At 35.5% G+C, this 11,225-nt stretch overlaps 2 protein-coding genes across 2 annotated transcripts in view; both read right to left on the bottom strand.

Annotated features, from left to right (window-relative positions):
* LOC118746589 (eukaryotic translation initiation factor 5B) overlaps positions 1 to 11,225 on the bottom strand; it is a 135,015-nt gene that overhangs the window by 81,900 nt on the left and 41,890 nt on the right. The gene's annotated exons all lie outside the window — the stretch shown is intronic.
* The window catches only part of LOC118746590 (ATP-dependent DNA/RNA helicase DHX36), a 48,598-nt gene that overhangs the window by 562 nt on the left and 36,811 nt on the right, over positions 1 to 11,225 (bottom strand). The window lies entirely within an intron of this gene.

The raw sequence follows: 11,225 nt of genomic DNA, 5'->3' as shown, positions 1-11,225 counted from the left end.
ACATAGCATGCATTTAGGCGCCTGGTGTTAGCAGTCGCGCCTAAACAGTTATGAAACAACGTTTTCGTTAAATTTCAGAATTTGGGCAACGTTTTCAATTTTTAAGTTCGAAATAACAGTTATTTTTGGTCCCTGAGATAAATTCGTTGTATACTTGAAATATTAGGTTTCCCAATTAAGTGTTTTATGTTTAAAATGGAAATGTTTACTCTAAATATTTACGCCTTTTTTTACTTGAGCGCAAATATTTTTGTACTAATTATTTTATCTGTCTATAACTTTAATTTTTATTTTTTTATTTTAACGGAAGTCTATTTTGCATGTTCAATTATAACAAATATATACTCTCTCACATTGCCAATATAATGTATTGGAATATACTAGAGCTGTCAAACTATCGATGACGCTATCGATAGTATCGATGGTTTTGGGTTTCGGTCTACTATCGATGGTTTTTAACACAATCGATACTATCGAAAAATTACCACTCTTAGTTTTGAGCCATTCTCCAAGCGGTGACAATTTGGTGACTAATAAATTTATTATACGGGTAAGTATTTTGAGAATAAAATGATACATTTTCTAAAGTTTTGCGTGAAAATATGTCAATTTATAGTTTTAGTTCATTTTGGAAAACAGCCCTAAATCTTGGCAAAACCGAATGGCTATTGATATTTTTAAAATATGCAATTTAATGTTTAAAAGTTATAACTATTGAACTGATCCCTTCATAAAAGAAATCCAGCTTTAAATTTGTCAAACATTTTTCGTGTTTGAATCATTGGTTATTTTATGTTATATAACAAAAATGGATTTCTTATGATATGTTTACATACATACATAATTACACAAGTTTAAAACTAAGTTTCTTGGTAAAATAATAAAAATTTGTTTTTAGTTTTTGAAAATAATATTCGGCCTTTATATTGTTTTCGACGCCGATGTCATTTTTTCAACAAAAAATAGCCCTCGTAGGTCCAACACCAGCTACGCTGACCACAGTATTTTTGAGGAAAGGAGTTCTTCCTGTGGTAAGCGTAGCTAGAGTTGAACTTACGAGGGCTATTTTTTTGATGAAAAAATTACATCGACATCGACCTCGACCTCGACAACCATAGTAGCGGTATTGATTACTGGACACTTATAGAAATAAAAGAAGATATGCTTAATATATACTAATAAAAAAAAAATTCGATAGTAGCGATAGTATCGATAGTGCGGCCAAACTATCTCAAACTTTCGATTGGCCCCACTATCGATAGTTTGACAGCTCTAGAACATACATAAATAAATGTTTTCGCATAAACGGACCGTTAATACTTTGTACATGCTTTTAGTCACAACTTTTGAAACAGCCGTAAGTACATAAGTTTATAATGTATGCAGATTGACAAGGGAGCTTTTGATGAAAAAAAAAAATTACTTTACCCAAAAATCTCTAATCATGTCTGCCCTCTTTGTTTATAAGCCGGAAACATGAACGAGAGGTAGTCATTAATATGCTTAGAATAGGTATATCTATGTAATGCCGAATTTCTACAAGGCATTGAAATGACAAAAAACTTACATCGAAAAAAGGCCGTTTAAAAAACGCTACTTGGAAACGGATACAACGACTATCTTTATGAATGCAGTGCACAGGTATTTCTTAATGCTCAACATTTTCATTCATAATTGAGTCATTTAATGCCTATTGGAAATGCAGCATAAGTGAAAGGATGAACTAACTATATCGAAGCCAAGATCAATTTCTGATGTCTTCAGTGGTTGATCCTAAAGAAGTATTTATTTCTTGTAAATTAAACCTAATTGTAATCACCTTCAGGAAAATATTTGTATTCATATGAAAGGCATCACGCCGCATCGCCGTATACTAACTGGTTGCTGGACGTGAGTGGGGCCGTAAATTCACACTCGTTATTGCTATGATCCACTAAACAGAACCTACTGCATAAACCCCCAAAAGAAAGTATGTACATGCATATTCTTTTAAAGGGTCTTCCAACATTGAAGTTTGAATAGACTCACTTTAATGTCGGATTTCCATTGGGCACTAAATTGCATACTACTTAGACCAGTATGCTAGTTTTTAGAGCGACCTTGTTACAAAGATCAATCAGTGAATGTTGGGAGGTGCCTGCCTGAATACAAACCTTTACCGCCAAAGTCTTCGAGTGCTTAAAGAATACTGACGACAGCTTGGTGGCGATATCATTCCACATAGGCTTCTGGTTAGATGTTGCTGAAGGCGATCTCAATTTCTAAATAGGGAGCCAAAGTGTAGTCTTGCTAGTTCAGTGATTTCCCAACTTCGAATGTAGTTATGTGGCGACTTCTCCTTTCTAGTTATATACTTATACACTGTGAAAAGTTATTCACCTAATTTGGAACACCCTCTATATTATGTATGTGCGTGTAAAATCGCGCATAAATATGTATGAATATGTAATTTATTTAATTTCTTTTGCAACGGTTGTTAGTTTGTGGCATTTACGAGCCGGTTCGTCAGCGAGTTATTTATATTACATAGTAGGTATGTAGGTATAAGCATGTATGTAACTTCATGCTAGCCGACACCGGTTTTGGAAAGCTTCAAGGCATTTTATGAATGAATTTACGCGCTGAATTGGCTACTTGTAGCGGAAAGCTGTAATTAATTTCATTAATATATGTATATATTTTTTAATATTACATGGATTTTCACTTGAACAGGAATGTACATATCGCTAAGTTTTTAAAAGACTGTCATAACTCAAAAAACATAATTTTTGAACTAATTATGCAAAATTAATTGTTATCGTATACTTTTGAGTTGTGACAGTCTTTTAGTAAATGGGCGATATGTATGAAGATAGTGAGAAATAGCAACACATTGATTGCAACTCAAGAGTTATTAGAATTTTAATGAATAGATATTTATGTTTTTGGAATGTAGGGGGCCCTAACTGATAATTTACATTGCTTTTGAGATAAAATCGTGAGCTTTTAAGTTACTTAAAAATTCAAAAATTGGGCGTTCCTACATTTCCTCATCGATACATTATGTAAAATTTTGTAAAGTAAATTTCATAGAAGTACTACCCCGAATAAAACTATCCACTACAAAACTAATGATATGTTTTGAACCAGTTGTCAGATTTTCAAAAACTAATCATATTATTTTAAAAATTAACAATTTCGCCTAAATTGTAAAGGGACAAGACAAGCATTCCTTCACATAGATAACTGAAGAACACAGATGGGCACTGCCTTGCCCGCGGGTAAAGCTCTTTTAAGCTTTCTAAACATTTTGTATAGAGGCGAGCAGAGTAAAAGCTCTCTCTGCCCTACGCTGCTGAAGAGGTATGCATCACAACACATATTTAAAGGAGTGTATGTGCTCTCTCTCTGGGCACATGGAGCTTATGCTGTTCATTCGTCGCCTTGCTACGGCATCACATTCTAGGAGCAGGTGTCTCCTTAGTTGAATCGCAGAAATGACACAGTTCATTCGACCGAATTGCCAACTTATACAGATGTCCTCTTAGCCTTCTGTGCCCTGAGAGGATGCCTGTAATGATTAGAAGGGAAAAGATGAATAAAAAGTACGTATCATTTTAGATTGTACCTCTCCCAGGAAGTTTTTGGGCATTACCAGTGTTCCTCTCCTACTTCTTGTTCTTTTCCTAAACTCTTCTCTAATTGTGTTGGGCCTACTGCAAGGCTCAGGACCTATTGAAGCTGGGGCCGCCGCTATTCTAGATAAGCCTTCCGCTATCTCAATCCCCCGTATATCCTTGTGGCCTGGTATCTATGATAGCGGTACGTTATTGTATTGAAGAAGGACTAAAGTTGATTTAACCTCGAAGGCTCAAAGTGCTTTAAGTTTCACCTGAATGTCGCTAAGAATTAGAGTTATTTCATTACGGTAACCTCTACGTAAATTAATGTGTGTACGTCGATTGATGGCGTGGACTTCCGCTTAGAAGATGCTCGGGTATTCGCCCATGAGCACGGCTAGCCTCATCCTGGGACGATAAATGCCTGCCATAATGCCTTCTGGTATTGTGGAGCCGTCGGTGTGCCAATGCATGGTATTGGCCTGTACATGCCCCTCCATAATGAAATTGCTCCAGGTCCCCTTGCTGCAAAGCTCTATTTTGAATTTGTTTAAAAAAAATACCTTATTTATGTATTCTCTGAGGAAAAGCGCGGGAGCTGGGATCCTAGTTTCTTCATATTCCTGGACGATAGGATTTTACACTTGCCATAACCATCTGTCTGCAAAGTTAAAAACAATACGCTGTGAAATGTAGTGATTCGGACTGAAGAACTACCTCTAGTGCTGTTGTCGGGCATGTGCGCATTTTTCTCGTAATGCAAACACAGGCCATATAAACATGAATTTTTTATGGACCGTTTGCAAATACCTAAATTAAAGAAAACAAGACCACTTTTATAAATTGCACTTACTGTGGGTTTGAATCAAAATCGTAGAGTAAATTTTTTCCATATTTTGAATATACATATTTTGGTTTATTTAAATTTTATTAATTTCTTTATAAAAATATAGTTCATACTACAACAAAATCCATGAAACTGAGAAGTTTCTAACTTTGTAATATTAAAAAAAAATTAATTTTTCATCTAAATTTCACACTTTTTATTCAGAATTTTTAGAATTTTCTTGGGTACGCAGATGTATAGTTCAATGAATTGCAAGTTTGAAGTCGCTACAAAATACCGTTGATTTTTGTCATGTTTTTTTTTTTGTCGAGGGTGTTGCGCATTTTCTTCCATATAAAAATAGATTTTGTTCATGGTCACACGCCATTCATATTTACAAAAATGATGATAATAATAGATGATAATAGAAAACCCTGTATTGGTAATCATATCGATAACCATATTGAAAAATATTTTTTTCGATAACCACATCTTTAAATATTTCGATAACCATATCGTTGCATATTTCAGTAAACATATCGATAAGTAGTTCGATAGCCATTTAGATAAATATTCCGATAACCCTATCTATAAATAATTCGATATATACATACACCTGCGTTCAGCTAATTAGAAACGAAATTCAAAATGATATTGTTTGCAAATTATATATATTTTTTTATTTTTAACAATTTTCACTTAAAATATAGTTCAATCTGTAACAGAAGCCACAATAATAAAAGTTTCAAAGCTTGTAAAAATTGCAAAAAAAATTTATTAAACTTCAAAGAATTGTCATCAAAATTTCAATAAGAATATTTAAAAAATTTTCGGGCATGCACTTCTGTAGCCCATTCAATTGTAGTCTAAGAAACTGCAAGTTTCCGCTTTATAAGAAAAAAATCCGCAACACCCTCACAAAAAAAAAAAAATTCTAAAAAATCAACAGTAATTTTTAACGACTTGAGACTTACACTTTCTTTGACTACAATGGAATGAGTTAGAGAACAGCATACCTGAAAATTTTCTAAATATGCTGAATAAAAATTTGGAAATTTTTATGACAATTTTTTGAAGTTTAATTAATATTTTTTTTTTTGCATTTTTTCAAGCTTTGAAACTTTTATTATTGCGGTTTCTGCTGCAGCTTGAACTATATTTTAAGTGAAAATTGTTAAAAATAATAAAATAAACATAATTTGCAGACTATATCATGTTGAATTTCGTTTCTAATTAGTTGAACGCAGGTGTATATACAGTCCGCGACAAAAGATTGCACATTTAGAAATTCCAATTAAAATTCTTGGAATTGGGATGAAAAGTTTGTGCAATTTTTAAAATTTTTCTACAAAGTTTGAAATTTGGACTTACATATATGGTTTTTTGTTAGATAAGGAACTGAACTTTAAAGCAAAATAAAAGTAATCAAAACTGTTCAAAATATTGAGGTGCTATCGTTTTGTCGCGGGCTGTATGCACATAAATATGTCGATAAAAAAGCGAGTCGTCGGACTTTAAAGTTTAGTGATGGTAATATTTGTGCTATTAAGTTAAAAAAATAGCCTAGTTCTATGTTAAATACTGTGTAGAATTTGCCAAAAATGCGAATGTTTTGTGGTTTGGTATGTCGATATTAATAGTTGTTCCATATATGTACGTAAATACTATATGAGTATGTATGTAGTTTCCACTGTATGCTTTCATTTGAATATCTACTATCTGCCTGCATACAATCAACTTCTTGTTGCGCCCAATCGTGTCGCTGCTACAGTGAGTGGGTTCACAATGAATACTTAAATATATGTACATATGTACAAACTTACCAACAGACATATAATTATGCATAAAATACCCACTTGGGTTATGTTACTATGTCGTTTTCGCTGCGCACCCACCATCATCAGCGGCCAACAAATGTATGTACATATGTATGTACAACATACATAACTCCCACCTCATTCATAACTTAGGCATTGTTGTGTTACGCTTTGTGGGCAACATTTCCTTTGCCGTTTTCATTCACAAAAAAATCAAATGTGTGATACCAAACGAAAATAAACAAGAAATAAACTTTGTAAAAGTGGTTTTGTCTCGCCAGACTAACGACGGCAGCAACTATTTTTACAAGAAAATTTATTTATGTTAATAGGCATGCACTTATGTATGTATGTACGTATGTATGTAAGTTTGCTTGTATGTACACACCAACATTTATGGAAAGTGTGGCTTAACCACAATGTTAGTTTTAGTTACATAAATATGTATGTACGTACATAGGTGCATATGTATGTACATATGTATGTACTTTTTGCACAACTCTTTTTCTATTTTAATTAATGCTCGAGTATTTTATTTTTTATTGTACATACATATGTAGGTATGTAGTGTTTAACTTTTTTTTGCTATAGCTCCAAAGCATTTCATTCATCAACTGTTACGCTTACATTTACGCTCTAATGCCTGTAATAGTTTTTATGAAAGTCGCAAGTACATATTCATATACATATGTGTGTATGTAATACAATAAATATGTGTTAGCATAACATAGTTGGAATCGCTAATAACTCAGCACACATTTGGATTCATAAAAGAGTCTTTAAGGAATCCTATTTCGGAGCCTTTACGCTCATAATGAGCTCATTTAAGAGTCCGATGTGAGAGTGTTTCCCTTCCTCCGAAGGTCGACTTACTTCTAAATAAATATATATTCTTTTGGGAATAGTATATTAGCCAGAGAAAAAAAACGTCTACTTCTAATTGCCTAGCAGTCCAAAGTAGCAATTGTTGGCAAGGATGATTCTGCGTCGGATTTCGAAACTGACAATATTTTTGGTGTTATTGTTGTTTCCAAAATAAACGAAATGCTCTACTTTTTTGAAATTATAACTGTCAAGAGTGACTGGATTTTTTTTTGTTCGTTTACAAGTAGGAAGCATCGAAAGCCCAACCCCGTCAGTGTGGGACTTTAAACCGAAGTAAACCTCATTACGTCAAAAGTTTCATCTACTTGTTACCACTCACTGTTAGTATACTTTAGGGAAGGAGCCCACCCCTGCCGGATCCGTACGCCCCGACCTACCATGTCCCGTTCCATGCTATAGAAAGTTCGTTTCTACGTCTGGTATCGTCTGTTTACGTGCATATTTCGCCGCTACATCGCCTTGAGAGTTCGTTCCGTACGTGGTCGCTCTTCAGAATCAGTGGCACCAGATTTTCTGGCGTGACGCTACAGCCAAGGCTCTCTTCTATACGGGCAGCACATGTTCCGCATATTCGGGGACTGCTGGTTCGCATTGCTCGCGATATGAAGGTAAGATAATAGTCTATTTCCTCGTGCTTTCTCTCGAGCCATGCTTCGACTCCATCTGCCATTTGTTGCACTATCGCGTCGTGTCTGCCACTGGGCTATGCTGCTTTGTTCTGCTATTATTGGTGTTGGTTGCGTTTCGCAGTTCTTGCTTCCCACATCCCCTAAGCTAACAGGTCTATGGGGCACAGGTCAGCTGTGATGAGCGCCGCGTCTTCTGATACCGTTCTGAATGCAGAGCAGACTCTAAAAGCACACAATCGGCACGTGAAGTTTGAACTTCGTGCATATGAGGTGTACTTAAATGCGTCGCAACAGACTGTCGCGCCATACAGGACCTAGAACCTGTCTTGCCTCTTGCCTTGGCCCGCCATTGTTCGCCATTATTCTCGACAGGGCTACCGTCGCAGTCGCAGATTTTTTACTCGCGTACTCCAATTGGCCACGGAAGCTAAGTCGATGATCGACCAAAACCCCTAAGTACTTTACGTATAGCTTGGACTCTTTCATGCTGTCACTATCTTTAAATACCACTTTTTCTAACTTCTTACGGCTGCTGATGACTACGGCTTCCGTTTTATGGGCAGCCAGTCTTAGACTCCTCGCGCTTTGGCATTCCTGAGCCGCTGCTATAACATGTTCCGGAATGCCTAACACCTCCGCGGGGGTTTTCGCGGTTACAAGGATTGATATATCGTCCACAAAACTAATGAATGAAGCCCTCTTATGTACTTTGAGCCGAAAAATGCCGTCATACATAATGTTCCACAAAAGGGGCCCTAGCACGAATCCTTGCGGTACACCAGCTGGGGCTTCGCCGCCGACGGCTCCAAAGTCGCTGTCGTAGCGCAAAACTCTATCGGACAGATAGCTGAGTATGGTGCGTTGCAGATAGCAGGGCACTTGCAGTGTGCTGCGGAGAGCGTGGAGTATTTCTTTCCAGCTGGCACTAATTTTTTAAATATTTTTTTTACTTTTTATTTTTATTTATAGAATCTATCCTGCGTAAGAGCCTGACAATAAGTTTGCGAATCTTAATCTATTCACTTAAATTACATCCTCTAGTTGGGATGAGTATTTTCTTTCATCTTCCGTTGTTATATTTCGGTTCATACTTCTGCTATTCTCAAGTCGCGGTGAATAATCTCATTTCGGATATACCACGATGCTCTGGTGATTGTTCGAAGGATTTCGATGTTGCTGCTGCTCGCGTTTCCTCATAATTCGCATCCATAGGTCCAGCTCGGTTTTAAAACTGTGTTGTAAATAAGCACTTTATACTCCAGAGTCAGGGGTGAGCGAGAGTTAATAAGCCAGTTTAGAGAATTAGCCTTCAACTTGAGATGAGTCCTTTTAGCCACTATGTGGTTTCGCTAAGTAAGTCGCCTGTCCAGGTGGACCCTTAGGTAAGTGACATGATTGCTTTGTGGTATTTGTACGTTGTTCAAAGTAAAGGAACTCTTATTCAGTGTAAATGCTACTTGCTTACACGTTTGCTTGTTAACCTTTATTCGCCAGTTTGCGAACCAGTTGGCAATAGCTTCCAGGAGCGGAGTTGCTTGTAGAGGACACTTGGAGCTACTGATTATGGCAGTATCATCGGTAAAAGTAGACATTGTAAGGCGATCGTTTGTAGGAATATCCGGGGTGTATAAGATATACAGCATCAACTGCATAAGTTTAAGAGATGACAGTGTTGCATCAAACTGCAAACTTTCGATTATAAAGTTATGAATTAAGCAGGTTGTGTGTGGGAGTAGCATCTGTATTTTAAGTCTAAGGATCGTCCAGCCATACGCGATGAAATATTTGGGCGACATCAAGAAATATTGCAATATTCCCTCTTTTCAAACGTCGAAATTAAAATGTAATTTTTAAAACTGAATTTTTATAAACGATCATTTAATATTTAAGCGACATTTTTTTTCAAAATTTTCTTTTTGTTGCAGAAATATTCCTAGAGCATCTAGATGCATTTCTGCATCAGAAAGAAAATTTTGACAAAAATGTCGCTTACGTTGTTTTGGCGGTTGGGGCTCGATATTTTACTCTTTGAAAAGTAAATACTAATAAAATTTATGATGCTATTTAACGCAACTCAGGTCAAAAATACCAAAATAAACTACTCTACAAAACACGTGATCTCCGCTGTCGTGCAGGCTGACGTCTATTGCAAGGATATCTCACTTGTTATTTGTACACAATAAATTTCCTACTTGGTCTATGTATTTTCGCCACCTCGTACATACTGACTTGTACGTAAATCTACATACCTACATATGTATGTATGTATGTGTGTATATATTATCATACAACACTTTTGTAATCCGTCTAGTTTCATCACAGTTTATTCCACTTTTATTATATTTTTCGGTTTTATATATTTTTTTTTTGTATTTGAATGCGCCGCCCAGTTGATGTGAAAGGCGATGCAATGACTGCCACCTACCGCCACCAACCAAGTGCATTCGCAATAAAGTTTGATGAATGAAAAATTACGCCACGTTTTTGGCAATAGTGTTTATACAAATATCGCTGGTGAAAATCTAAAGTCCGAATATTATGTAAGGCCTCTGTCTGAGCCAAAAGTCTTAGCCCATGTGCAGAAGAACAAAGTATATATTTAGTATACACATATCTATATATATGATTTTAAAAGATTCCCCTTTTTACAAGTTTTTATTTACTTTCACCTGTTCCGGTGTCTATAATCAAATATAATATTGAGTAAAAATTTGTGAAGTGGGCCACCAATTTTTCGAAGGTCGAGCTTTTGTTATGCAATTATCTGTTTATGCTTCACAATGATAAAAGAAAAATACAAGTTTCACAAATTTTCGAAATTCTAATTATTTTTGAAATTACAGCTATTAACATTTTTCGAAATTGTTTAGATTTTAATTGTGTTCTCGCGATTGGTAATACCGATTCTGCTCATATTTAACACAGTTGAGAATGATGGTGTTTTCTTAACATTTTTATTTTATATTTGGCCATACATTTTTTGTTATAAAAGTTATAAACTTTTTTTTTTTAAATATTACTCACATCTCAATGGCTTTAAAATCGCGTTTTGGGCTAATATGGTTGTACGATCTGTTAGTAATTATTTTCAGAATAAAATTTGCCGCAATACATCGAGACGAAAGTTATTAACGCTTTACTCTTGTCGCCCAATACATATGATCCACTTCCCACTGCCCAATTGAGTTGAAATTCGGCACACTCGTGCAATATGAAATATGAATTAATCCGCTAGGGGCGCAAAAATCGAGATATTTGAAATCCCCTTATTTATGGTCCGATTTATGTAAGTGGAGATGTAAATATAGTATAACATCAGGATGAAGATATAAGTGAAGATGAAGGTGAAAACAAAAATGGGGATGAAGATGATGATAAAGATAAATGTTAAGGTGAATATGGAGATGAATATAAAAATAAAGATGAAGGTGATGACGGAGATGAAGATGATGACGAAGATGAAGATGAA

The sequence above is a fragment of the Rhagoletis pomonella genome, unplaced genomic scaffold (genome assembly GCF_013731165.1).
Source record: "Rhagoletis pomonella isolate Grant_MI unplaced genomic scaffold, Rhpom_1.0 Rhpom_scaffold_00011, whole genome shotgun sequence".
In the NCBI taxonomy this organism is placed as follows: Eukaryota; Metazoa; Arthropoda; class Insecta; order Diptera; family Tephritidae; genus Rhagoletis; species Rhagoletis pomonella.
Note: the sequence above shows the minus strand (reverse complement) of the source record. Positions and strands in the feature narration are given on the sequence as shown.